Consider the following 22500-nt stretch of genomic DNA (forward strand, 5'->3'; position numbering starts at 1 on the left):
TCGGGCGTGTTCAGGGTGGTATGGCCGTAAGCCATTATTGTATGCAGAAAGGGGCCTTTTAAAGATGTCATGCCCTTGATTCTGGCTGAATTTTTGGACATGTGAATATGTCTCTATATGATAAAAAAAAAACATATGATCAAAAAAATGAAAAAACTTACAGCACCTGGTATTCCCAGGCGGTCTCCCATCCAAGTATTAACCAGGCCCTACCCTGCTTGGCTTCCGAGATCGGACGAGATCGGGCGTGTTAAGGGTGGTATGGCCGTAAGCCATTATTGTGTGCAGAAAGGGGCCTTTTAAAGATGTCATGCCCTTGATTCTGGCTGAATTTTTGGACATGTGAATATGTCTCTATATGATAAAAAAAAACATATGATCAAAAAAATGAAAAAGCTTACAGCACCTGGTATTCCCAGGTGGTCTCCCATCTAAGTACTAACCAGGCCCGACCCTGCTTAGCTTCCGAGATCGGACGAGTTCAGGGTGGTATGTCCGTAAGCCATTATTGTGTGCAGAAATGGGCCTTAAAGATGTCATTCCCTTGATTCTGGCTGAATTGTTGGACATGTGAATATGTCTCTCTATGATAAAAAAAAAACACATGATCAAAAAAATGAAAAAGCTTACAGCACCTGGTATTCCTAGGCGGTCTCCCATCCAAGTACTAACCAGGCCTGACCTTGCTTAGCTTCCGAGATCGGGCGTGTTCAGGGTGGTATGGCCGTAAGCCATTATTGTGTGCAGACAGGGGCCTTTTAAAGATGTCATGCCCTTGATTCTGGCAGAATTTTTGGACATTTGAATATGTCTCTATATGATAAAAAAAACATATGATCAAAAAAAATGAAAAAGCTTAAAGCACCTGGTATTCCCAGGCGGTCTCCCATCCAAGTACTAACCAGGCCCGACCCTGCTTAGCTTCCGAGATCAGACGAGATCGGGCGTGTTCAGGGTGGTATGGCCGTAAGCCATTATTGTATGCAGAAAGGGGCCTTTTAAAGATGTCATGCCCTTGATTCTGGCTGAATTTTTGGACATGTGAATATGTCTCTATATGATAAAAAAAAAAACATATGATCAAAAAAATGAAAAAACTTACAGCACCTGGTATTCCCAGGCGGTCTCCCATCCAAGTACCAACCAGGCCCGACCCTGCTTAGCTTCCGAGATCGGACGAGATCGGGCGTGTTCAGGGTGGTATGGCCGTAAGCCATTATTGTGTGCAGAAAGGGGCCTTTTAAAGATGTCATGCCCTTGATTCTGGCTGAATTTTTGGACATGTGAATATGTCTCTATATGATAAAAAAAAAACATATGATCAAACAAAATGAAAAAACTTACAGCACCTGGTATTCCCAGGTGGTCTCCCATCCAAGTACTAACCAGGCCCTACCCTGCTTGGCTTCCGAGATCGGACGAGATCGGGCGTGTTCAGGGTGGTATGGCCGTAAGCCATTATTGTGTGCAGAAAGGGGCCTTTTAAAGATGTCATGCCCTTGATTCTGGCTGAATTTTTGGACATGTGAATATGTCTCTATATGATAAAAAAAAACATATGATCAAAAAAATGAAAAAGCTTACAGCACCTGGTATTCCCAGGCGGTCTCCCATCCAAGTACTAACCAGGCCCGACCCTGCATAGCTTCCGAGATCGGACGAGATCGGGCGTGTTCAGGGTGGTATGGCCGTAAGCCATTATTGTGTGCAGAAAGGGGCCTTTTAAAGATGTCATGCCCTTGATTCTGGCTAAATTTTTGGACATGTGAATATGTCTCTATATGATAAAAAAAAAACATATGATCAAAAAAATGAAAAAGCTTACAGCGTCTGGTATTCCCAGGCGGTCTCCCATCCAAGTACTATCCAGGCACGACCCTACTTAGTTTCCGAGATCGGACGAGATCGGGCGTGTTAAGGGTGGTATGGCCGTAAGCTGTTATTTTGTGCAGAAAGGGGCCTTTTAAAGATGTCATGCCCTTGATTCTGGCTGAATTTTTGGACATGTGAATATGTCTCTATATGATAAAAAAAAACATATGATCAAAAAAATGAAAATGCTTACAGCACCTGGTATTCCCAGGTGGTCTCCCATCCAAGTACTATCCAGGCCCGACCCTGCTTAGCTTCCGAGATCGGACGAGATCGGGCGTGTTCAGGGTGGTATGGCTGTAAGCCATTATTGTGTGCAGACAGGGGCCTTTTAAAGATGTCATGCCCTTGATTCTGGCTGAATTTGTGGACATGTGAATATGTCTCTCTATGATAAAAAAAACATATGATCAAAAAAATAAAAAAGCTTACAGCATCTGGTATTCCCAGGCGGTCCCCCATTCAAGTACTAACCAGGCCCTACCCTGCTTAGCTTCCGAGATGGGACGAGATCGGGCGTGTTAAGGGTGGTATGGCCGTAAGCCATTATTGTATGCAGAAAGGGGCCTTTTAAAGATGTCATGCCCTTGATTCTGGCTGAATTTTTGGACATGTGAATAAGTCTCTATATGATAAAAAAAAAACATATGATCAAAAAAAATGAATAAACTTACAGCACCAGGTATTCCCAGGCGGTCTCCCATCCAAGTACTAACCAGGCCCGACCCTGCATAGCTTCCGAGATCGGACGAGATCGGGCGTGTTCAGGGTGGTATGGCCGTAAGCCATTATTGTGTGCAGAAAGGGGCCTTTTAAAGATATCATGCCCTTGATTCTGGCTAAATTTTTGGACATGTGAATATGTCTCTATATGATAAAAAAAAAACATATGATCAAAAAAATGAAAAAGCTTATAGCACCTAGTATTCCCAGGCGGTCTCCCATCCAAGTATTAACCAGGCCCGACCCTGCTTAGCTTCCGAGATCAGACGAGATCGGGCGTGTTCAGGGTGGTATGGCCATAAGTCATTATTGTGTGCAGACAGGGGCCTTTTAAAGATGTCATGCCCTTGATTCTGGCTGAATTTTTGGACATGTGAATATGTCTCTATATGATAAAAAAAAAAACATATGATCAAAAAAATGAAGAAGCTTACAGCACCTGGTATTCCCAGGCTGTCTCCCATCCAAGTACTAACCAGGCCCGACCCTGCTTACCTTCTGAGATCGGACGAGTTCAGGGTTGTATGGCCGTAAGCCATTATTGTGTGCAGAAAGGGGCCTTTTAAAGATGTCATGCCCTTGATTCTGGCTGAATTTTTGGACATGTGAATATGTCTCTATATGATAAAAAAAAACATATGATCAAAAAAATGAAAAAGCTTACAGCACCTGGTATTCCCAGGCGGTCTCCCATCTAAGTACTAACCAGGCCCGACCCTGCTTAGCGTCCGAGATCGGACGAGTTCAGGGTGGTATGTCCGTAAGCCATTATTGTGTGCAGAAATGGGCCTTAAAGATGTCATTCCCTTGATTCTGGCTGAATTGTTGGACATGTGAATATGTCTCTCTATGATAAAAAAAAAACACATGATCAAAAAAATGAAAAAGCTTACAGCACCTGGTATTCCTAGGCGGTCTCCCATCCAAGTACTAACCAGGCCTGACCTTGCTTAGCTTCCGAGATCGGGCGTGTTCAGGGTGGTATGGCCGTAAGCCATTATTGTGTGCAGACAGGGGCCTTTTAAAGATGTCATGCCCTTGATTCTGGCTGAATTTTTGGACATTTGAATATGTCTCTATATGATAAAAAAAACATATGATCAAAAAAAATGAAAAAGCTTACAGCACCTGGTATTCCCAGGCGGTCTCCCATCCAAGTACTAACCAGGCCCGACCCTGCTTAGCTTCCGAGATCAGACGAGATCGGGCGTGTTCAGGGTGGTATGGCCGTAAGCCATTATTGTATGCAGAAAGGGGCCTTTTAAAGATGTCATGCCCTTGATTCTGGCTGAATTTTTGGACATGTGAATATGTCTCTATATGATAAAAAAAAAAACATATGATCAAAAAAATGAAAAAACTTACAGCACCTGGTATTCCCAGGCGGTCTCCCATCCAAGTACTAACCAGGCCCGACCCTGCTTAGCTTCCGAGATCAGACGAGATCGGGCGTGTTCAGGGTGGTATGGCTGTAAGCCATTATTGTGTGCAGACAGGGGCCTTTTAAACATGTCATGCCCTTGATTCTGCCTGAATTTTTGGACATGTGAATATGTCTCTATATGATAAAAAAAAAACATATGATCAAAAAAAATGAAAAAGCTTACAGCACCTGGTATTCCCAGGCGGTCTCCCATCCAAGTAATAACCAGGCCCGACTCTGCTTAGCTTCCAATATCGGACGAGTTCAGGGTGGTATGGCCGTAAGCCATTATTGTGTGCAGACAGGGGCCATTTAAACATGTCATGCCCTTGATTCTGCCTGAATTTTTGGACATGTGAATATGTCTCTCTATGATAAAAAAAAAACATATGATCAAAAAAATGAAAAAGCTTACAGCACCTGGTATTCCCAGGCGGTCTCCCATCCAAGTACTAACCAGGCCCGACCCTGCTTAGTTTCTGAGATCGGACAAGATCGGGCGTGTTCAGGGTGGTATGGCCGTAAGCCATTATTGTGTGCAGACAGGGGCCTTTTAAACATGTCATGCCCTTGATTCTGCCTGAATTTTTGGACATGTGAATATGTCTCTATATGATAAAAAAAAAAAAACATATGATCAAAAAAATGAAAAAGCTTACAGCACATTGTATTCCCAGGCGGTCTCCCATCCAAGTACTAACCAGGCCCGACCCTGCTTAGTTTCTGAGATCAGACAAGATCGGGCGTGTTCAGGGTGGTATGGCCGTAAGCCATTATTGTGTGCAGACAGGGGCCTTTTAAACATGTCATGCCCTTGATTCTGCCTGAATTTTTGTACATGTGATTATGTCTCCATATGATAAAAAAAAAAACATATGATCAAAAAAATGAAAAAGCTTACAGCACCTGGTATTCCCAGGCGGTCTCCCATCCAAGTACTAACCAGACCCGACACTGCTTAGCTTCCGAGATCGGACAAGTTCAGGGTGGTATGGCCTTAAGCCATTATTGTGTGCAGAAAGGGGCCTTTTAAAGATGTCATTCCCTTGATTCTGGCTGAATTTTTGGACATGTGAATATGTCTCCATATGATAAAAAAAAAACATATGATCAAAAAAATGAAAAAGCTTGCAGCACCTGGTATTCCCAGGCGGTCTCCCATCCAAGTCCTAACCAGGCCCCACCATGCTTACCTTCCGAGATCGGACGAGTTCAGGGTTGTATGGCTGTAAGCCATTATTGTGTGCAGAAAGGGGCCTTTTAAAGATGTCATGCCCTTGATTCTGGCTGAATTTTTGGACATGTGAATATGTCTCTATATGATAAAAAAAAAACATATGATCAAAAAAAATGAAAAAGCTTACAGCACCTGGTATTCCCAGGCGGTCTCCCATCCAAGTAATAACCAGGCCCGACTCTGCTTAGCTTCCAATATCGGACGAGTTCAGGGTGGTATGGCCGTAAGCCATTATTGTGTGCAGACAGGGGCCATTTAAACATGTCATGCCCTTGATTCTGGCTGAATTTTTGGACATGTGAATATGTCTCTCTATGATAAAAAAAAAACATATGATCAAAAAAATGAAAAAGCTTACAGCACCTGGTATTCCCAGGCGGTCTCCCATCCAAGTACTAACCAGGCCCGACCCTGCTTAGTTTCTGAGATCAGACAAGATCGGGCGTGTTCAGGGTGGTATGGCCGTAAGCCATTATTGTGTGCAGACAGGGGCCTTTTAAACATGTCATGCCCTTGATTCTGCCTGAATTTTTGGACATGTGAATATGTCTCTATATGATAAAAAAAAAAAACATATGATCAAAAAAATGAAAAAGCTTACAGCACATGGTATTCCCAGGTGGTCTCCCATCCAAGTAATAACCAGGCCCGACCCTGCTTAGTTTCCAAGATCGGACGAGATCGGGCTTGTTCAGGGTGGTATGGCCGTAAGCCATTATTGTGTGCAGAAAGGGGCCGTTTAAAGATGTCATGCCCTTGATTCTGGCTGAATTTTTGTACATGTGAATATGTCTCCATATGATAAAAAAAAAAACATATGATCAAAAAAATGAAAAAGCTTACAGCACCTGGTATTCCCAGGCTGTCTCCCACCCAAGTACTAACCAGACCCGACACTGCTTAGCTTCCGAGATCGTACAAGTTCAGGGTGGTATGGCCTTAAGCCATTATTGTGTGCAGAAAGGGGCCTTTTAAAGATGTCATGCCCTTGATTCTGGCTGAATTTTTGGACATGTGAATATGTCTCTATATGATCAAAAAAAACATATGATCAAAAAAATGAAAAAGCTTACAGCACCTGTATTCCCAGGTGGTCTCACATCCAAGTAGTAACCAGGCCCGACCCTGCTTAGCTTCCGAGATCAGACGAGATCGGCGTGTTCAGGGTGTTATGGCCGTAAGCCATTATTGTGTTCAGAAAGGGGCCTTTTAAAGATGTCATGCCCTATATTCTGGCTGAATTTTTGGACATGTGAATATGTCTCCATATGATAAAAAAAAAAACATATGATCAAAAAAATGAAAAAGCTTACAGCACCTGGTATTCCCAGGCGGTCTCCCATCCAAGTACTAACCAGACCCGACACTGCTTAGCTTCCGAGATCGGACGAGTTCAGGGTGGTATGGCCTTAAGCCATTATTGTGTGCAGAAAGGGGCCTTTTAAAGATGTCATTCCCTTGATTCTGGCTGAATTTTTGGACATGTGAATATGTCTCCATATGATAAAAAAAAAACATATGATCAAAAAAATGAAAAAGCTTGCAGCACCTGGTATTCCCAGGCGGTCTCCCATCCAAGTCCTAACCAGGCCCCACCATGCTTACCTTCTGAGATCGGACGAGTTCAGGGTTGTATGGCCATAAGCCATTATTGTGTGCAGAAAGGGGCCTTTTAAAGATTTCATGCCCTTGATTCTGGCTGAATTTTTGGACATGTGAATATGTCTCTATATGATAAAAAAAAAACATATGATCAAAAAAAATGAAAAAGCTTACAGCACCTGGTATTCCCAGGCGGTCTCCCATCCAAGTAATAACCAGGCCCGACTCTGCTTAGCTTCCAATATCGGACGAGTTCAGGGTGGTATGGCCGTAAGCCATTATTGTGTGCAGACAGGGGCCATTTAAACATGTCATGCCCTTGATTCTGGCTGAATTTTTGGACATGTGAATATGTCTCTCTATGATAAAAAAAAAAACATATGATCAAAAAAATGAAAAAGCTTACAGCACCTGGTATTCCCAGGCGGTCTCCCATCCAAGTACTAACCAGGCCCGACCCTGCTTAGTTTCTGAGATCAGACAAGATCGGGCGTGTTCAGGGTGGTATGGCCGTAAGCCATTATTGTGTGCAGACAGGGGCCTTTTAAACATGTCATGCCCTTGATTCTGCCTGAATTTTTGGACATGTGAATATGTCTCTATATGATAAAAAAAAAAAACATATGATCAAAAAAATGAAAAAGCTTACAGCACATGGTATTCCCAGGTGGTCTCCCATCCAAGTAATAACCAGGCCCGACCCTGCTTAGTTTCCAAGATCGGACGAGATCGGGCTTGTTCAGGGTGGTATGGCCGTAAGCCATTATTGTGTGCAGAAAGGGGCCGTTTAAAGATGTCATGCCCTTGATTCTGGCTGAATTTTTGTACATGTGAATATGTCTCCATATGATAAAAAAAAAAACATATGATCAAAAAAATGAAAAAGCTTACAGCACCTGGTATTCCCAGGTGGTCTCACATCCAAATACTAACCAGGCACGACCCTGCTTAGCTTCCAAGACTGGACAAGATCGGGCGTGTTCAGGGTGGTATGGCCGTAAGCCATTATTGTGTGCAGACAGGGGCCTTTTAAAGATGTCATGCCCTTGATTCTGGCTGAATTTTTGGACATGTGAATATGTCTCTATATGATAAAAAAAAACATATGATCAAAAAAATGAAACGGCATCTGGTATTCCACAGGCGGTCACCCATCCAAGTACTAACCAGGTCCGACCCTGCATAGCTTCCGAGATCGGACGAGATCGGGCGTGTTTTTTTTAATTTTTTTATCTTTTATTATCAAAATTACAAAAACATTTATAATTCTTTCACATCATTTACAACAAATGCTATTAAAATACATACACCCTCTAAATTAAACCTCCCCTCTGACGCAAACGGCACCCTAAAAACAATAAAAACATAGCATCAGAAAAAAAACTCAAACCACCCCTGATACCCCCAACTCATGACAACTCTTCTGAGTCCCTCCCCCAAAGCAAACATCCCTCTGAAAACAAACCACAAAAACATACAAAAACCCCACAGTATTCTCAAAAAACCACTGAGAAAAAAAAAAACCCAAATCAAATCACCCATTTTCCCCATGACCAAAAAAGAAGCCCTCGTACCAAAAAAAACAAAAACAAAATAATTTAGACATCCCACATAATTCCCTCCTCGTTTACTCTACACACATTCGCACCTTCCACAAACATTCTCACAAACTCACTCTCATTCGCTATGTACAGCAATTTAAGATGTGCTTGCCATTCATTCACAAACATTCTCCACACATTCATTTCCTTACTTTCATACAGTGCATATTTCCTCCTGTTAAAAACCGCTTTTCTTGCAAAAGCTAAAATTATATTCATTACATTGTGATTTTTTTGTTTTGTTCCCACCCCCAACAACACCGACAATTCCCACCCCCTTTCATTCCAACACTCATTCTTACTGCATTTCCCCAACATTTCTCTTATTTTTCCCCAAAAATAAACCAATTCCCCACACGTTCATACCTCTCCTTATGGATCTGATGCAGGACGATGCAGGTGAAGATCCTCCTGTGCCTCAGTTTGAAATCTAGGTCAAATATTGCATGTGGTGTATGCGGAATGTTAATGTTCTTCCATATCATGTTGCTTGTTATGTCCGGGTATGTGTCTGTCCATTTTACTTCGGATGTGGGTTTCTGTATTCTATGTGTGATTGCGCATCTATACCAAATTTTTGTAGTGACATCTATAATGTTGTGTTTCTTCTCCCCTAGGCACAGGGAGATCCCCCCCACATCGTCCCGCATCACTCCCTCCTTCTCTTTGATTAATTTTTCCCATTCGCTCGACAAAGACAATTTTACATTTGCAAACACTCCCTCAATCACATCCTTTCTGCACACACACCCTTTATTTTTTAAACCCCTCACCACCATTTGTAAATCAAAATCCCCCCCACAGTTCAGTAAATCCCTTATTCTAATATATCCCGCTTTCGACATAGCTTCACACTTAATTACCCTCTCCCCATTTTTAAAATACGGGCTCGAGAGGAAGGGCAGTCGTAGCACTGACCCTCTCGTTCCGCACTCTGGTACAGTCCAGGATGAAACCTGATACCACGCACTGAGTACTTCCTGGAAAAACCGTGGCAAGTGTTTAAATGAATCTGGGTTATTGATCTGGTACAGGTTGTCCTCGTTGTAGAGTCCAAAACTGCACAGATATTGTTTGAAGTGATTTTTCCAAACTACGTTCCGGTTCTGGTCCATAAATTTGCCTATCAATTTGACTCTTAGTGCTACTTTTTTTGTAAGTAAATCAATCAAAGCTAGCCCCCCCTGATCTTTAGCCCCTATTATTGTTTTGTGAGCTATACTCGCTGCTTTGTTTTTCCAAATAAAGTCCCTAATGGTCTTTGAAATCTCCTTAAAGGCCCAGTCCGGAAGCGTACAAGTACTCAGCGCATGATTCACTTTGGACAACACGAGAGCATTTGTTACGGCTACCCTTCCTCTCAACAATAGACCCCTCGCTTTCCACAAATTCAATGTTTTTTTTAATTTTACCCACCACCTCTTTCCATGTTACATCATCACATTCATTCTCATTTTTCCCCATATTCACTCCCAACACTTTTCTTCTCTCACACACCGTTTTAAATCCCCACTTATTAACTAGATTGGATTCCTTACCTAGTAACATAATTTCTGACTTATTTTCATTTACTTTTGCCCCAGATGCTCTTTCATAAGTTTGTACATGTTTTAATATCAATTCTATATCCTCCTCTCCTTTTACCATTATATTCACGTCATCTGCATACTGTATTATTTTTACGTTTTCCTTACCTATACCTTTTATGTTTACGTCTTCCGATATCAGTGCTGCCAGCGGCTCTGCTACCAAGCTGTACAACAGCGCTGACATCGGACATCCTTGTCTCACTGACCTTGATATTTTAAAAGAATCAGTTAGTTCCCCGTTACATTTTATCTTGCTTTCCGCTCCTGTATACAACATATTTATCCATTCTCTCATTCTCTCCCCGAATCCAAACTTCTCTAACACCTTCCCCATGAACCCGTGATCTACTCTGTCAAAAGCTTTATTTAAATCAATCCCTAGCCATATTCCCCCCTCCCCTTCCATATCCCTGACCGTCTGTTTTATTGAAATGATTGAGTCTGCTATGTCTCTGTTTGGTATACTGTATGATTGTGTTTGTTCTATGATTGTTCCTATTACCTCCCTGATTCTATTGGCTATTGTTTTCGCTATGATTTTGTAGTCTGTGTTGAGTAGGCTGATTGGTCTGTAGTTGTCCAGATTTTTATTGTCCCCCTTGTTTTTGTAAAAAATAGTAACCACCCCTTCCCCTAAACTTTTTGGTATATGTTTCACTTTTTCCATATATTTACTCAATTTGTTCACCAAGGGCACCAGCTGCTCTTTGAAAGCTTGGTAGAATTCCGCAGTTAGGCCATCGCTCCCAGGACTTTTGTTTTTGTTTAACCCCTCTAAAGCACTTCTGATTTCTCCCTCTGTAAACTCACAATCACACCACATTTTATCGTCCTCGCTTAGTTTTTTCTTTAAGGCACCCAAAGCTCTGTTCACACTCACGCTATCACACTCCTGTCTCGAAAACAGGCTTTCATAATAGCCCTTTACTATTTCTAAAATTCCCTTTTTATCTGTCACACTTTTACCTGCTTCATTTAATAATTTGTTTATTTCTGTTCTTTTTTGTTTTTGTTTTTCCAGACCTAAAAAAAAGGCTGTACTCCTCTCCCCCTCATACATATATTGTATTTTACTCCTGATGGCTGCACCCCTACTCTTTTTAAGTTCAATCACTCCCAACTGTTCTTTTAAATGTATGTATTTTTCGACACCTACATTATCTACACTGTCAAGCGATGTTATTTCCTCACTTAGTTGTTTTCTCAAATTCTCTTCCTTTCTATTTTCTCTCCACTTTTTCTCTTTACTATAATTGATACACTTTTTTTTAATTCTGACTTTTACACTATCCCACCACACATTCATATCTTCACTCTCATTCCACTCATATCCCACATCATTCAACAATCTTTCCATACTTTTCACAAACATTCCATCATCCAGCAAGCTTGCATTAAAGCACCATATCCCTCCTTTACGTACATTCGTTTCTTTTCTAAACGTGATTTCTATTCCAGCGTGATCGCTCCACATATTAGTTTTATATTCAACTTCTTTAATCCACCTCACTACCTCGCATGTCACCAAAGCATAATCTATTCTAGATTGTTTTAATCTATTCAGTACAATTTGTCTCCTGGAGAACACCCTCTCCCATGGATGTAGCAATCTCCAAATATCAATGCATTGTTTCGTTATCATTATATCTTTAAGTGTCCCCCTGCTCACATCCCCCTTAAACACATTATTTTTTGACACATCGGTGGGTGTCATCGCCACATTAAAGTCACCGATTATTATACAATTCCTTTCCCACCATTTGCTTATTGCAATGAAGAATGTTTTCCTTTCTTTTTCTCCATTCGGTGCATATATATTTATGATTCTTATATTTTTCGTTTCATACACACAGTCTATTACTATTATTCTTCCTTCTTTGTCTCCATAAACCAAATTTACCCCTGTTACCCGACCCGTTTTGACTAAAACCGCCACTCCTCTCGCCCTCGACGTGCCATTGGAGCAGAAAATATGGCCCACAAAGTCTTTTTTTATGTCTTCCACCAGGGAATCATCCCACCTGGTCTCCTGCAGGCACAAAACGTCATTCTGCAAGGAAAGAATCGCATGTCTTTTTTCTTTGTTCCTTAGTCCATTCACGTTTATCGAAAATAAATTAAAGGCCATTATCATAAAAATAAAAACAAAAAAAACGGATTTACAGGGGTTATTGTCAGTCATTATTTGTCCTTACATTTCAATTTTTTCACCAACTTTTTTCGTTGTCCAAGACTTAGTCTTTTTTGCGCACTCGCCAGTTCACTCACATCCATTTCGCTGTCCGTTTCATTGGGACTGGTGCTTTTACCCGTATTATTTAGCGTGATTTTTCTCCCTCCCGCCTGTCCAACACCACTCTCAGGCATCTCCCTCCACTCTGTGCTCATGCTTACCCCCGGGTCTTCTGCCACGTCCCTTCCGTCTCCTTTTTTCCCTCTCTCGCTCGTTTTTCGCTGCTTCTGCTGTCCTCCCTCTCCAGCCAGCTCCGGCGTCTCCAGCTCGCACTCTGACGCCCGTTCTCCTCCGCTCTCTCCGCTCTGCTCCATTTCTCCGTCACTGTTCTCGTCTTCTCTGATCTCCTTCCTGCTTGCTCCGATCACCTCCTTCTCCTCCGCCTCCTCCTCGTACACCTCCTCCGCCTCGTCTTCATCCTCGTACACCTCCTCCACCTCGTTCTTGCTTTCCTCTCCGTTCTCACACTCACATTCATTTTCTCTTTTTTTACAGTTTGTGCATTTTGTGCTGTTCGCGCTGCACTCTCGCGCAGAGTGTCCCTGCACCCCACAGTTGTGGCAAATAAATTCTGGACACTCTCTCAGGATGTGTCCCGGCTGGATGCACATCCTGCACACTTTTTGTTGTCTATCATGTATTACTCTAAAGTATTCGTTCCCCATCACAGTGTTAAACTTTGTGGAGTAAGGGAGTGACTGTACCTGGTCATTAAATCTGACCCGGACAAACCTCGTTCCGTCAGCTATCATTGTTCCAGGCCACATTCTGCGTTTTATTGGTGATGTCGGTTTCACTCCCCATCCCGTCAGCTTCCAAACTATTTCTTCATCTGTGATATACGCTGGCAGGTTTAAAAAAGACACCACCAGCTCATCATTATTTAGTTCTCTCGCCACGACTCTGGTCTCTCCGATTTTAAATCCATCCAGCAGCCTTTCCTTTCCTTTAATGTTGCTCACCGTCACCTCCAGTTTTTCAGGTCCCAGGGTTCTGCACGCCAGCAGGCCCCCACAGATCATTTTTATGTTGCTCATGACGTGATTTAGAGGAACTTTGTCTCCCACCATTTCAATGTTTAGTGTTAGTTTTCTCTCAAAAGACACTTTTGCTTCCTCTTTTTCTGCTCTCTCGCCACCTCTCCCATTCTCTGCATGCTGAGCAATCAGCCCGCCGCTCCTCTCTCTTCCTCTCTCTCCGTCATCCATTCCGTTCCCTGTTTCATTTGCCGTTTTCATCCGTCCTTTTTGTCCGTCGTTCTTCTCGTTGTCGTTTAATCCATTCCTTTGTTTCAGTGCCATGTTTGTTTGTTCACGTTGTTGTCCGTTCTCTTTTCCTTTTTCCATCTCTCCAGTCCGTGGTCCTGTCATCTTTGTGATCCGTCCGTGTGAGTTTGCTCGCGACATACGAGCAAACATTCACAAAAAACAAAAATTCTTCACAAAATTGTGGAAAAAAAAACAGGAAAAAAAGGTGAAAAGAAAAACGATCCCCCTAACAGTCAGTGACTGCTGGGGGACATTCACTCACAATCTGAGGTATTTAAATAAATCCAAAGCGCATCCAAAAAACAAACAAATTAGTCCAGCTGTCCTGCTCAGTACTGACACGTCAGCTCTCCTTCAGCACCACACAAACTCTGACAGCAAAAGGGGCGTGTTCAGGGTGGTATGGCCGTAAGCCATTATTGTGTGCAGAAAGGGGCCTTTTAAAGATGTCATGCCCTTTATTCTGGCTGAATTTTTGGACATGTGAATATGTCTCTCTATGATAAAAAAAAAACACATGATCAAAAAAATGAAACAGCTTACAGCATCTGGTATTCCCAGGCGGTCTCCCATCCAAGTACTAACCAGGCACGACCCTGCTTAGTTTCCGAGATCGAACGAGATCCAGCGTGTTCAGGGTGGTATGGCCGTAAGCCGTTATTGTGTGCAGACAGGTGCCTTTTAAAGATGTCATGCCCTTGATTCTGGCTGAATTTTTGGACATGTGAATATGTCTCTATATGATAAAAAAAAACATGATCAAAAAAATGAAAAAGCTTACAGCACCTGGTATTCCCAGGCGGTCTCCCATCCAAGTACTAACCAGGCCTTACCCTGCTTAGCTTCTGAGATCGAACGAGATCGGGCGTGTTCAGGGTGGTATGGCAGTAAGCCATTATTGTCTGCAGACAGGGGCCTTTTAAAGATGTCATGCCCTTGATTCTGGCTGAATTTTTGGACATGTGAATATGTCTCTATATGATAAAAAAAAAACATATGATCAAAAAAATAAAAAAAGCTTACAGCGTCTGGTATTCCCAGGCGTTCTCCCATCCAAGTACTAACCAGGCCCGACCCTGCTTAGCTTCCAAGATCGGACGAGTTCAGGTTGGTTTGGCCGTAAGCCATTATTGTGTGCAGAAAGGGGCCTTTTAAAGATGTCATGCCCTTGATTCTGGCTGAATTTTTGGACATGTGAATATGTCTCTATATGATAAAAAAAAAACATTTGATCAAAAAAATGAAACAGCTTACAGCATTTGATATTCCACAGGCGGTCTCCCATCCAAGTACTAATGAGGCCCGACCCTGCATAGCTTCCGAGATCGGACGAGATCGGGCTTGTTCAGGGTGGTATGGCCGTAAGCCATTATTGTGTGCAGAAAGGGGCCTTTTAAAGATGTCATGCCCTTGATTCTGGCTGAATTTTTGGACATGTGAATATGTCTCTCTATGATAAAAAAAAAACAAATGATCAAAAAAATGAAACAGCTTACAGCATCTGGTATTCCACAGGCGGTCTCCCATCCAAGTACTAACCAGGCACGACCCTGCTTAGTTTCCGAGATCGGACGAGATCGGACGAGTTCAGGGTGGTATGACCGTAAGCCATTATTGTGTGCAGAAAGGGGCCTTTTAAAGATGTCATGGCCTTGATTCTGGCTGAATTTTTGGACATGTGAATATGTCTCTCTATGATAAAAAAAAAACACATGATCAAAAAAATGAAACAGCTTACAGCACCTGGTATTCCCAGGCGGTCTCCCATCCAAGTACTAACCAGGCACGAACCTGCTTAGTTTCCGAGATCGGACGAAATCGGACGAGTTCAGGGTGGTATGACCGTAAGCCATTATTGTGTGCAGACAGGGGCCTTTTAAAGATGTCATGCCCTTGATTCTGGCTGAATTTTTGGACATGTGAATATGTCTCTATATGATAAAAAAAGAACATATGATCAAAAAAAATGAAAAAGCTTACAGCACCTGGTATTCCCAGGCGGTCTCCCATCTAAGTACTAACCAGGCCCGACCATGCTTAGCTTCCGAGAACGGACCAGTTCAGGGTGGTATGGCCGTAAGCCATTATTGTGTGCAGAAATGGGCCTTAAAGATGTCATTCCCTTGATTCTGGCTGAATTTTTGGACATGTGAATATGTCTCTATATGATAAAAAAAAAACATATGATCAAAAAAATGAAAAAGCTTACAGCACCTGGTATTCCCAGGCGGTCTCCCATCCAAGTACTAACCAGGCCTGACCTTGCTTAGCTTCCGAGATCGGAAGAGATCGGGCGTGTTCAGGGTGGTATGGCCGTAAGCCATTATTGTGTGCAGACAGGGGCCTTTTAAAGATGTCATGCCCTTGATTCTGGCTGAATTTTTGGACATGTGAATATGTCTCTCTATGATAAAAAAAAAACATATGATCAAAAAAATGAAAAAGCTTATAGCACCTGGTATTCCCAGGCGGTCTCCCATCCAAGTACTAACCAGGCCCGACCCTGCTTAGCTTCCGAGATCGGACGTGTTCAGGGTGTTATGGCCATAAGTCATTATTGCGTGCAGACAGGGGCCTTTTAAAGATGTCATGCCCTTGATTCTGGCTGAATTTTTGGACATGTGAATATGTCTCTATATGATAAAAAAAAAACATATGATCAAAAAAATTAAAAAGCTTACAGCACCTGGTATTCCCAGGCGGTCTCCCATCCAAGTACTAACCAGGCCCGACCCTGCTTAGCTTCCGAGATCTGACGAGAACGGGCGTGTTCAGGATGGTATGGCCATAAGCTGTTATTGTGTGCAGAAAGGGGCCTTTTAAAGATGTCATGCCCTTGATTCTGGCTGAATTTTTGGACATGTGAATATGTCTCTATATGATAAAAAAAAAACGTATGATCAAAAAAATGAAAAAGCTTACAGCACCTGGTATTCCCAGGCAGTCTCCCATCCAACTAGTAACCAGGCCCGACCCTGCTTAGCTTCCAAGATTGGATGAGTTCAGGGTTGTATGGCCGTAAGCCATTATTGTGCGCTGAAAGGGGCCTTTTAAAGATGTCATGCCCTTGATTCTGGCTGAATTTTAGGACATGTGAATATGTCTCTATATGATAAAAAAAAACATATGATCAAAAAAATGAAAAAGCTTACAGCACCTGGTATTCCCAGGCGGTCTCCCATTCAAGTACTAACCAGGCCCCACCCTGCTTAGCTTCCAAGATCGGACGAGTTCAGGGTTGTATGGCCGTAAGCCATTATTGTGTGCAGAAAGGGGCCTTTTAAAGATGTCATGCCCTTGATTCTGGCTGAATTTTTGGACATGTGAATATGTCTCTATATGATAAAAAAAAACATATGATCAAAAAAATGAAAAAGCTTACAGCACCTGGTATTCCCAGGCGGTCTCCCATCTAAGTACTAACCAGGCCCGACCCTGCTTAGCTTCCGAGATCGGACGAGTTCAGGGTGGTATGGCCGTAAGCCATTATTGTGTGCAGAAATGGGCCTTAAAGATGTCATGCCCTTGATTCTGGCTGAATTTTTGGACATGTGAATATGTCTCTCTATGATAAAAAAAAAACATATGATCAAAAAAATAAAAAAAGCTTACAGCGTCTGGTATTCCCAGGCGTTCTCCCATCCAAGTACTAACCAGGCCCGACCCTGCTTAGCTTCCAAGATCGGACGAGTTCAGGTTGGTTTGGCCGTAAGCCATTATTGTGTGCAGAAAGGGGCCTTTTAAAGATGTCATGCCCTTGATTCTGGCTGAATTTTTGGACATGTGAATATGTCTCTATATGATAAAAAAAAAACATTTGATCAAAAAAATGAAACAGCTTACAGCATTTGATATTCCACAGGCGGTCTCCCATCCAAGTACTAACGAGGCCCGACCCTGCATAGCTTCCGAGATCGGACGAGATCGGGCTTGTTCAGGGTGGTATGGCCGTAAGCCATTATTGTGTGCAGACAGGGGCCTTTTAAAGATGTCATGCCCTTGATTCTGGCTGAATTTTTGGACATGTGAATATGTCTCTCTATGATAAAAAAAAAACATATGATCAAAAAAATGAAAAAGCTTATAGCACCTGGTATTCCCAGGCGGTCTCCCATCCAAGTACTAACCAGGCCCGACCCTGCTTAGCTTCCGAGATCAGACGAGAACGGGCGTGTTCAGGGTGGTATGGCCATAAGTCATTATTGTGTGCAGAAAGGGGCCTTTTAAAGATGTCATGCCCTTGATTCTGGCTGAATTTTTGGACATGTGAATATGTCTCTCTATGATAAAAAAAACATATGATCAAAAAAATAAAAAAGCTTACAGCATCTGGTATTCCCAGGCGGTCTCCCATTCAAGTACTAACCAGGCCCGACCCTGCTTAGCTTCCGAGATCGGACGAGATCGGGCGTGTTAAGGGTGGTATGGCCGTAAGCCATTATTGTGTGCAGAGAGGGGCCTTTTAAAGATGTTATGCCCTTGATTCTGGCTGAATTTTTGGACATGTGAATATGTCTCTATATGATAAAAAAAAAAAAATATGATCAAAAAAATGAAAAAGCTTACAGCACCTGGTATTCCCAGGCGGTCTCCCATCCAAGTACAAACCAGGCCCGACCCTGCTTAGCTTACGAGATCGGACGAGATCAGGTGTGTTCAGGGTGGTATGGCCGTAAGCTGTTATTGTGTGCAGACAGGGGCCTTTTAAAGATCTCATGCCCTTGATTCTGGCTGAATTTTTGGACATGTGAATATGTCTCTATATGATAAAAAAAGAACATATGATCAAAAAAAATGAAAAAGCTTACAGCACCTGGTATTCCCAGGCGGTCTCCCATCTAAGTACTAACCAGGCCTGACCTTGCTTAGCTTCCGAGATCGGGCGTGTTCAGGGTGGTATGGCCGTAAGCCATTATTGTGTGCAGACAGGGGCCTTTTAAAGATGTCATGCCCTTGATTCTGGCTGAATTTTTGGACATGTGAATATGTCTCTATATGATAAAAAAAAACATATGATCAAAAAAAATGAAAACGCTTACAGCACCTGGTATTCCCAGGCGGTCTCCCATCCAAGTACTAACCAGGCCCGACCCTGCTTAGCTTCCGAGATCGGACGAGATCGGGCGTGTTCAGGGTGGTATGGCAGTAAGCCATTATTGTATGCAGAAAGGGGCCTTTTAAAGATGTCATGCCCTTGATTCTGGCTGAATCTTTGGACATGTGAATATGTCTCTATATGATAAAAAAAAAACATTTGATCAAAAAAATGATAAAACTTACAGCACCTGGTATTCCCAGGCGGTCTCCCATCCAAGTACTAACCAGGCCCTACCCTGCTTAGCTTCCGAGATCGGACGAGATCAGGCGTGTTCAGGGTGGTATGGCCGTAAGCCATTATTGTGTGCAGAGAGGGGCCTTTTAAAGAAGTCATGCCCTTGATTCTGGCTGAATTTTTGGACATGTGAATATGTCTCTATATGATAAAAAAAACACATGATCAAAAAAAATGAAAAAGCTTACAGCACCTGGTATTCCCAGGCGGTCTCCCATCCAAGTACTAACCAGGCCCGACCCTGCTTAGCTTCCGAGATCGGACAAGATCGGGCGTGTTCAGGGTGGTTTGGCCGTAAGCCATTATTGTGTGCAGAAAGGGGCCTTTTAAAGATGTCATGCCCTTGATTCTTGCTGAATTTTTGGACATGTGAATATGTCTCTATATGATAAAAAAAACATATGATCAAAAAAAATGAAAAAGCTTACAGCACCTGGTATTCCCAGGCGGTCTCCCATCCAAGTACTAACCAGGCCCGACCCTGCTTAGCTTCCGAGATCGGACATGTTCAGGGTGGTATGGCCGTAAGCCATTATTGTGTGCAGACAGGGGCCTTTTAAAGATGTCATGCCCTTGATTCTGGCTGAATTTTTGGACATGTGAATATGTCTCTATATGATAAAAAAAAACATATGATCAAAAAAATGAATAAGCTTACAGCACCTGGTATTCCCAGGCGGTCTCCCATCCAAGTACTAACCAGGCCCGACCCTGCTTAGCTTCCGAGATCGGACGAGATCGGGTGTGTTCAGGGTGGTTTGGCTGTAAGCCATTATTGTGTGCAGAAAGGGGCCTTTTAAAGATGTCATGCCCTTGATTCTGGCTGAATTTTTGGACATGTGAATATGTCTCTATATGATAAAAAAAAACATATGATCAAAAAAATGAAAAAGCTTACAGCACCTGGTATTCCCAGGCGGTCTCCCATTCAAGTACTAACCAGGCCCCACCCTGCTTAGCTTCCAAGATCGGACGAGTTCAGGGTTGTATGGCCGTAAGCCATTATTGTGTGCAGAAAGGGGCCTTTTAAAGATGTCATGCCCTTGATTCTGGCTGAATTTTTGGACATGTGAATATGTCTCTATATGATAAAAAAAAACATATGATCAAAAAAATGAAAAAGCTTACAGCACCTGGTATTCCCAGGCGGTCTCCCATCTAAGTACTAACCAGGCCCGACCCTGCTTAGCTTCCGAGATCGGACGAGTTCAGGGTGGTATGGCCGTAAGCCATTATTGTGTGCAGAAATGGGCCTTAAAGATGTCATGCCCTTGATTCTGGCTGAATTTTTGGACATGTGAATATGTCTCTATATGATAAAAAAAAACATATGATCAAAAAAATGAAAACGCTTACAGCACCTGGTATTCCCAGGTGGTCTCCCATCCAAGTACTAACCAGGCCCGACCCTGCTTTGCTTCCGAGATCGGACGAGATCAGGCGTGTTCAGTGTGGTATGGCCGTAAGTCATTATTGTGTGCAGACAGGGGCCTTTTAAAGATGTCATTCCCTTGATTCTGGCTGAATTTGTGGACATGTGAATATGTCTCTCTATGATAAAAAAAACATATGATCAAAAAAATAAAAAAAGCTTACAGCATCTGGTATTCCCAGGCGGTCTCCCATTCAAGTACTAACCAGGCCCGACCCTGCTTAGCTTCCGAGATGGGACGAGATCGGGCGTGTTAAGGGTGGTATGGCCGTAAGCCATTATTGTGTGCAGACAGGGGCCTTTTAAAGATGTTATGCCCTTGATGCTGGCTGAATTTTTGGACATGTGAATATGTCTCTATATGATAAAAAAAAAACATATGATCAAAAAAATGAAAAAGCTTACAGCACCTGGTATTCACAGGCGGTCTCCCATCCAAGTACAAACCAGGCCCGACCCTGCTTAGCTTCCGAGATCGGACGAGATCAGGTGTGTTCAGGGTGGTATGGCCGTAAGCTGTTATTGTGTGCAGACAGGGGCCTTTTAAAGATCTCATGCCCTTGATTCTGGCTGAATTTTTGGACATGTGAATATGTCTCTATATGATAAAAAAAGAACATATGATCAAAAAAAATGAAAAAGCTTACAGCACCTGGTATTCCCAGGCGGTCTCCCATCTAAGTACTAACCAGGCCTGACCTTGCGTAGCTTCCGAGATCGGGCGTGTTCAGGGTGGTATGGCCGTAAGCCATTATTGTGTGCAGACAGGGGCCTTTTAAAGATGTCATGCCCTTGATTCTGGCTGAATTTTTGGACATGTGAATATGTCTCTATATGATAAAAAAAAACATATGATCAAAAAAAATGAAAACGCTTACAGCACCTGGTATTCCCAGGCGGTCTCCCATCCAAGTACTAACCAGGCCCGACCCTGCTTAGCTTCCGAGATCGGACGAGATCGGGCGTGTTCAGGGTGGTATGGCCGTAAGCCATTATTGTATGCAGAAAGGGGCCTTTTAAAGATGTCATGCCCTTGATTCTGGCTGAATCTTTGGACATGTGAATATGTCTCTATATGATAAAAAAAAAACATTTGATCAAAAAAATGATAAAACTTACAGCACCTGGTATTCCCAGGCGGTCTCCCATCCAAGTACTAACCAGGCCCTACCCTGCTTAGCTTCCGAGATCGGACGAGATCAGGCGTGTTCAGGGTGGTATGGCCGTAAGCCATTATTGTGTGCAGAGAGGGGCCTTTTAAAGAAGTCATGCCCTTGATTCTGGCTGAATTTTTGGACATGTGAATATGTCTCTATATGATAAAAAAAACACATGATCAAAAAAAATGAAAAAGCTTACAGCACCTGGTATTCCCAGGCGGTCTCCCATCCAAGTACTAACCAGGCCCGACCCTGCTTAGCTTCCGAGATCGGACAAGATCGGGCGTGTTCAGGGTGGTATGGCCGTAAGCCATTATTGTGTGCAGAAAGGGGCCTTTTAAAGATGTCATGCCCTTGATTCTTGCTGAATTTTTGGACATGTGAATATGTCTCTATATGATAAAAAAAACATATGATCAAAAAAAATGAAAAAGCTTACAGCACCTGGTATTCCCAGGCGGTCTCCCATCCAAGTACTAACCAGGCCCGACCCTGCTTAGCTTCCGAGATCGGACGTGTTCAGGGTGGTATGGCCGTAAGCCATTATTGTGTGCAGACAGGGGCCTTTTAAAGATGTCATGCCCTTGATTCTGGCTGAATTTTTGGACATGTGAATATGTCTCTATATGATAAAAAAAAACATATGATCAAAAAAATGAATAAGCTTACAGCACCTGGTATTCCCAGGCGGTCTCCCATCCAAGTACTAACCAGGCCCGACCCTGCTTAGCTTCCGAGATCGGACGAGATCGGGTGTGTTCAGGGTGGTTTGGCCGTAAGCCATTATTGTGTGCAGAAAGGGGCCTTTTAAAGATGTCATGCCCTTGATTCTGGCTGAATTTTTGGACATGTGAATATGTCTCTATATGATAAAAAAAAACATATGATCAAAAAAATGAAAACGCTTACAGCACCTGGTATTCCCAGGCGGTCTCCCATCCAAGTACTAACCAGGCCCGACCCTGCTTAGCTTCCGAGATCGGACGTGTTCAGGGTGGTATGGCCGTAAGCCATTATTGTGTGCAGAC

At 42.9% G+C, this 22500-nt stretch overlaps 34 non-coding genes and 32 pseudogenes across 34 annotated transcripts in view; all 66 read right to left on the reverse strand.

Moving 5' to 3' along the window:
- LOC132986090 (5S ribosomal RNA) overlaps positions 1 to 32 on the reverse strand; it is a 119-nt gene extending 87 nt beyond the window's left edge. The window contains exon 1 of the ribosomal RNA XR_009675301.1: positions 1 to 32. This exon is cut by the window's left edge and continues 87 nt beyond it. This is a non-coding gene — a ribosomal RNA (5S ribosomal RNA).
- Positions 33 to 154: 122 nt separating this feature from the next.
- Positions 155 to 273, reverse strand: LOC132986126 (5S ribosomal RNA). The gene has a single exon (XR_009675335.1). It is a non-coding gene; the product is annotated as a 5S ribosomal RNA (ribosomal RNA).
- Positions 274 to 394: 121 nt separating this feature from the next.
- On the reverse strand, positions 395 to 503 carry LOC132985576 (5S ribosomal RNA; annotated as a pseudogene).
- Positions 504 to 623: 120 nt separating this feature from the next.
- Positions 624 to 732, reverse strand: LOC132985582 (5S ribosomal RNA; annotated as a pseudogene).
- A 121-nt stretch (positions 733 to 853) lies between these two features.
- Positions 854 to 972, reverse strand: LOC132985988 (5S ribosomal RNA). The gene has a single exon (XR_009675205.1). It is a non-coding gene; the product is annotated as a 5S ribosomal RNA (ribosomal RNA).
- A 123-nt stretch (positions 973 to 1095) lies between these two features.
- On the reverse strand, positions 1096 to 1214 carry LOC132985939 (5S ribosomal RNA). The gene has a single exon (XR_009675160.1). It is a non-coding gene; the product is annotated as a 5S ribosomal RNA (ribosomal RNA).
- A 123-nt stretch (positions 1215 to 1337) lies between these two features.
- Positions 1338 to 1456, reverse strand: LOC132985870 (5S ribosomal RNA). Its single transcript, XR_009675095.1, has one exon. It is a non-coding gene; the product is annotated as a 5S ribosomal RNA (ribosomal RNA).
- Positions 1457 to 1577: 121 nt separating this feature from the next.
- On the reverse strand, positions 1578 to 1696 carry LOC132985946 (5S ribosomal RNA). The gene has a single exon (XR_009675167.1). It is a non-coding gene; the product is annotated as a 5S ribosomal RNA (ribosomal RNA).
- Positions 1697 to 1818: 122 nt separating this feature from the next.
- LOC132986373 (5S ribosomal RNA) lies at positions 1819 to 1937 on the reverse strand (annotated as a pseudogene).
- Positions 1938 to 2058: 121 nt separating this feature from the next.
- On the reverse strand, positions 2059 to 2177 carry LOC132986108 (5S ribosomal RNA). The gene has a single exon (XR_009675318.1). It is a non-coding gene; the product is annotated as a 5S ribosomal RNA (ribosomal RNA).
- A 120-nt stretch (positions 2178 to 2297) lies between these two features.
- LOC132986257 (5S ribosomal RNA) lies at positions 2298 to 2416 on the reverse strand. Its single transcript, XR_009675451.1, has one exon. It is a non-coding gene; the product is annotated as a 5S ribosomal RNA (ribosomal RNA).
- A 123-nt stretch (positions 2417 to 2539) lies between these two features.
- On the reverse strand, positions 2540 to 2658 carry LOC132986016 (5S ribosomal RNA). Its single transcript, XR_009675232.1, has one exon. It is a non-coding gene; the product is annotated as a 5S ribosomal RNA (ribosomal RNA).
- Positions 2659 to 2780: 122 nt separating this feature from the next.
- LOC132986177 (5S ribosomal RNA) lies at positions 2781 to 2899 on the reverse strand. The gene has a single exon (XR_009675382.1). It is a non-coding gene; the product is annotated as a 5S ribosomal RNA (ribosomal RNA).
- A 123-nt stretch (positions 2900 to 3022) lies between these two features.
- On the reverse strand, positions 3023 to 3131 carry LOC132985767 (5S ribosomal RNA; annotated as a pseudogene).
- Positions 3132 to 3252: 121 nt separating this feature from the next.
- LOC132985654 (5S ribosomal RNA) lies at positions 3253 to 3361 on the reverse strand (annotated as a pseudogene).
- A 120-nt stretch (positions 3362 to 3481) lies between these two features.
- On the reverse strand, positions 3482 to 3590 carry LOC132985583 (5S ribosomal RNA; annotated as a pseudogene).
- Positions 3591 to 3711: 121 nt separating this feature from the next.
- Positions 3712 to 3830, reverse strand: LOC132985941 (5S ribosomal RNA). Its single transcript, XR_009675162.1, has one exon. It is a non-coding gene; the product is annotated as a 5S ribosomal RNA (ribosomal RNA).
- A 123-nt stretch (positions 3831 to 3953) lies between these two features.
- LOC132985844 (5S ribosomal RNA) lies at positions 3954 to 4072 on the reverse strand. The gene has a single exon (XR_009675088.1). It is a non-coding gene; the product is annotated as a 5S ribosomal RNA (ribosomal RNA).
- A 123-nt stretch (positions 4073 to 4195) lies between these two features.
- LOC132985750 (5S ribosomal RNA) lies at positions 4196 to 4304 on the reverse strand (annotated as a pseudogene).
- Positions 4305 to 4426: 122 nt separating this feature from the next.
- On the reverse strand, positions 4427 to 4545 carry LOC132986197 (5S ribosomal RNA). Its single transcript, XR_009675400.1, has one exon. It is a non-coding gene; the product is annotated as a 5S ribosomal RNA (ribosomal RNA).
- A 125-nt stretch (positions 4546 to 4670) lies between these two features.
- Positions 4671 to 4789, reverse strand: LOC132985544 (5S ribosomal RNA; annotated as a pseudogene).
- Positions 4790 to 4912: 123 nt separating this feature from the next.
- On the reverse strand, positions 4913 to 5021 carry LOC132985761 (5S ribosomal RNA; annotated as a pseudogene).
- A 122-nt stretch (positions 5022 to 5143) lies between these two features.
- On the reverse strand, positions 5144 to 5252 carry LOC132985856 (5S ribosomal RNA; annotated as a pseudogene).
- Positions 5253 to 5375: 123 nt separating this feature from the next.
- On the reverse strand, positions 5376 to 5484 carry LOC132985751 (5S ribosomal RNA; annotated as a pseudogene).
- A 122-nt stretch (positions 5485 to 5606) lies between these two features.
- Positions 5607 to 5725, reverse strand: LOC132986212 (5S ribosomal RNA). The gene has a single exon (XR_009675414.1). It is a non-coding gene; the product is annotated as a 5S ribosomal RNA (ribosomal RNA).
- Positions 5726 to 5849: 124 nt separating this feature from the next.
- LOC132986293 (5S ribosomal RNA) lies at positions 5850 to 5968 on the reverse strand. Its single transcript, XR_009675485.1, has one exon. It is a non-coding gene; the product is annotated as a 5S ribosomal RNA (ribosomal RNA).
- Positions 5969 to 6321: 353 nt separating this feature from the next.
- LOC132985588 (5S ribosomal RNA) lies at positions 6322 to 6438 on the reverse strand (annotated as a pseudogene).
- Positions 6439 to 6561: 123 nt separating this feature from the next.
- LOC132985713 (5S ribosomal RNA) lies at positions 6562 to 6670 on the reverse strand (annotated as a pseudogene).
- Positions 6671 to 7024: 354 nt separating this feature from the next.
- Positions 7025 to 7133, reverse strand: LOC132985752 (5S ribosomal RNA; annotated as a pseudogene).
- A 123-nt stretch (positions 7134 to 7256) lies between these two features.
- LOC132986213 (5S ribosomal RNA) lies at positions 7257 to 7375 on the reverse strand. Its single transcript, XR_009675415.1, has one exon. It is a non-coding gene; the product is annotated as a 5S ribosomal RNA (ribosomal RNA).
- Positions 7376 to 7499: 124 nt separating this feature from the next.
- Positions 7500 to 7618, reverse strand: LOC132986294 (5S ribosomal RNA). The gene has a single exon (XR_009675486.1). It is a non-coding gene; the product is annotated as a 5S ribosomal RNA (ribosomal RNA).
- Positions 7619 to 7741: 123 nt separating this feature from the next.
- Positions 7742 to 7860, reverse strand: LOC132985641 (5S ribosomal RNA; annotated as a pseudogene).
- A 6224-nt stretch (positions 7861 to 14084) lies between these two features.
- On the reverse strand, positions 14085 to 14203 carry LOC132985526 (5S ribosomal RNA; annotated as a pseudogene).
- Positions 14204 to 14322: 119 nt separating this feature from the next.
- Positions 14323 to 14441, reverse strand: LOC132986187 (5S ribosomal RNA). Its single transcript, XR_009675391.1, has one exon. It is a non-coding gene; the product is annotated as a 5S ribosomal RNA (ribosomal RNA).
- Positions 14442 to 14795: 354 nt separating this feature from the next.
- Positions 14796 to 14915, reverse strand: LOC132985689 (5S ribosomal RNA; annotated as a pseudogene).
- Positions 14916 to 15037: 122 nt separating this feature from the next.
- LOC132985603 (5S ribosomal RNA) lies at positions 15038 to 15157 on the reverse strand (annotated as a pseudogene).
- A 122-nt stretch (positions 15158 to 15279) lies between these two features.
- LOC132985540 (5S ribosomal RNA) lies at positions 15280 to 15398 on the reverse strand (annotated as a pseudogene).
- A 123-nt stretch (positions 15399 to 15521) lies between these two features.
- Positions 15522 to 15630, reverse strand: LOC132985736 (5S ribosomal RNA; annotated as a pseudogene).
- A 120-nt stretch (positions 15631 to 15750) lies between these two features.
- LOC132986119 (5S ribosomal RNA) lies at positions 15751 to 15869 on the reverse strand. The gene has a single exon (XR_009675328.1). It is a non-coding gene; the product is annotated as a 5S ribosomal RNA (ribosomal RNA).
- Positions 15870 to 15991: 122 nt separating this feature from the next.
- On the reverse strand, positions 15992 to 16100 carry LOC132985646 (5S ribosomal RNA; annotated as a pseudogene).
- A 122-nt stretch (positions 16101 to 16222) lies between these two features.
- Positions 16223 to 16341, reverse strand: LOC132986088 (5S ribosomal RNA). The gene has a single exon (XR_009675299.1). It is a non-coding gene; the product is annotated as a 5S ribosomal RNA (ribosomal RNA).
- Positions 16342 to 16463: 122 nt separating this feature from the next.
- LOC132985813 (5S ribosomal RNA) lies at positions 16464 to 16572 on the reverse strand (annotated as a pseudogene).
- Positions 16573 to 16693: 121 nt separating this feature from the next.
- Positions 16694 to 16802, reverse strand: LOC132985694 (5S ribosomal RNA; annotated as a pseudogene).
- Positions 16803 to 16923: 121 nt separating this feature from the next.
- Positions 16924 to 17032, reverse strand: LOC132985518 (5S ribosomal RNA; annotated as a pseudogene).
- Positions 17033 to 17384: 352 nt separating this feature from the next.
- Positions 17385 to 17504, reverse strand: LOC132985707 (5S ribosomal RNA; annotated as a pseudogene).
- Positions 17505 to 17626: 122 nt separating this feature from the next.
- LOC132986133 (5S ribosomal RNA) lies at positions 17627 to 17745 on the reverse strand. Its single transcript, XR_009675341.1, has one exon. It is a non-coding gene; the product is annotated as a 5S ribosomal RNA (ribosomal RNA).
- Positions 17746 to 17865: 120 nt separating this feature from the next.
- LOC132986086 (5S ribosomal RNA) lies at positions 17866 to 17984 on the reverse strand. Its single transcript, XR_009675297.1, has one exon. It is a non-coding gene; the product is annotated as a 5S ribosomal RNA (ribosomal RNA).
- A 123-nt stretch (positions 17985 to 18107) lies between these two features.
- Positions 18108 to 18226, reverse strand: LOC132986047 (5S ribosomal RNA). The gene has a single exon (XR_009675261.1). It is a non-coding gene; the product is annotated as a 5S ribosomal RNA (ribosomal RNA).
- Positions 18227 to 18349: 123 nt separating this feature from the next.
- On the reverse strand, positions 18350 to 18458 carry LOC132985567 (5S ribosomal RNA; annotated as a pseudogene).
- Positions 18459 to 18580: 122 nt separating this feature from the next.
- Positions 18581 to 18699, reverse strand: LOC132985936 (5S ribosomal RNA). The gene has a single exon (XR_009675158.1). It is a non-coding gene; the product is annotated as a 5S ribosomal RNA (ribosomal RNA).
- A 122-nt stretch (positions 18700 to 18821) lies between these two features.
- LOC132985899 (5S ribosomal RNA) lies at positions 18822 to 18940 on the reverse strand. The gene has a single exon (XR_009675121.1). It is a non-coding gene; the product is annotated as a 5S ribosomal RNA (ribosomal RNA).
- A 121-nt stretch (positions 18941 to 19061) lies between these two features.
- Positions 19062 to 19180, reverse strand: LOC132985998 (5S ribosomal RNA). Its single transcript, XR_009675215.1, has one exon. It is a non-coding gene; the product is annotated as a 5S ribosomal RNA (ribosomal RNA).
- A 121-nt stretch (positions 19181 to 19301) lies between these two features.
- LOC132985506 (5S ribosomal RNA) lies at positions 19302 to 19410 on the reverse strand (annotated as a pseudogene).
- A 121-nt stretch (positions 19411 to 19531) lies between these two features.
- LOC132986120 (5S ribosomal RNA) lies at positions 19532 to 19650 on the reverse strand. Its single transcript, XR_009675329.1, has one exon. It is a non-coding gene; the product is annotated as a 5S ribosomal RNA (ribosomal RNA).
- Positions 19651 to 19771: 121 nt separating this feature from the next.
- On the reverse strand, positions 19772 to 19880 carry LOC132985695 (5S ribosomal RNA; annotated as a pseudogene).
- A 121-nt stretch (positions 19881 to 20001) lies between these two features.
- Positions 20002 to 20110, reverse strand: LOC132985519 (5S ribosomal RNA; annotated as a pseudogene).
- A 119-nt stretch (positions 20111 to 20229) lies between these two features.
- LOC132986199 (5S ribosomal RNA) lies at positions 20230 to 20348 on the reverse strand. Its single transcript, XR_009675402.1, has one exon. It is a non-coding gene; the product is annotated as a 5S ribosomal RNA (ribosomal RNA).
- A 121-nt stretch (positions 20349 to 20469) lies between these two features.
- On the reverse strand, positions 20470 to 20588 carry LOC132986277 (5S ribosomal RNA). Its single transcript, XR_009675470.1, has one exon. It is a non-coding gene; the product is annotated as a 5S ribosomal RNA (ribosomal RNA).
- A 122-nt stretch (positions 20589 to 20710) lies between these two features.
- On the reverse strand, positions 20711 to 20829 carry LOC132985966 (5S ribosomal RNA). Its single transcript, XR_009675186.1, has one exon. It is a non-coding gene; the product is annotated as a 5S ribosomal RNA (ribosomal RNA).
- Positions 20830 to 20952: 123 nt separating this feature from the next.
- On the reverse strand, positions 20953 to 21061 carry LOC132985660 (5S ribosomal RNA; annotated as a pseudogene).
- A 122-nt stretch (positions 21062 to 21183) lies between these two features.
- On the reverse strand, positions 21184 to 21302 carry LOC132986132 (5S ribosomal RNA). The gene has a single exon (XR_009675340.1). It is a non-coding gene; the product is annotated as a 5S ribosomal RNA (ribosomal RNA).
- Positions 21303 to 21424: 122 nt separating this feature from the next.
- Positions 21425 to 21543, reverse strand: LOC132985900 (5S ribosomal RNA). Its single transcript, XR_009675122.1, has one exon. It is a non-coding gene; the product is annotated as a 5S ribosomal RNA (ribosomal RNA).
- Positions 21544 to 21664: 121 nt separating this feature from the next.
- Positions 21665 to 21783, reverse strand: LOC132985902 (5S ribosomal RNA). Its single transcript, XR_009675124.1, has one exon. It is a non-coding gene; the product is annotated as a 5S ribosomal RNA (ribosomal RNA).
- Positions 21784 to 21904: 121 nt separating this feature from the next.
- LOC132986330 (5S ribosomal RNA) lies at positions 21905 to 22013 on the reverse strand (annotated as a pseudogene).
- Positions 22014 to 22134: 121 nt separating this feature from the next.
- LOC132986001 (5S ribosomal RNA) lies at positions 22135 to 22253 on the reverse strand. The gene has a single exon (XR_009675218.1). It is a non-coding gene; the product is annotated as a 5S ribosomal RNA (ribosomal RNA).
- Positions 22254 to 22374: 121 nt separating this feature from the next.
- Positions 22375 to 22483, reverse strand: LOC132986372 (5S ribosomal RNA; annotated as a pseudogene).
- Between the last annotated feature and the right edge of the window lie 17 nt (positions 22484 to 22500).

This window comes from Labrus mixtus, chromosome 12 (genome assembly GCF_963584025.1).
Source record: "Labrus mixtus chromosome 12, fLabMix1.1, whole genome shotgun sequence".
NCBI classification, from domain to species: Eukaryota; Metazoa; Chordata; class Actinopteri; order Labriformes; family Labridae; genus Labrus; species Labrus mixtus.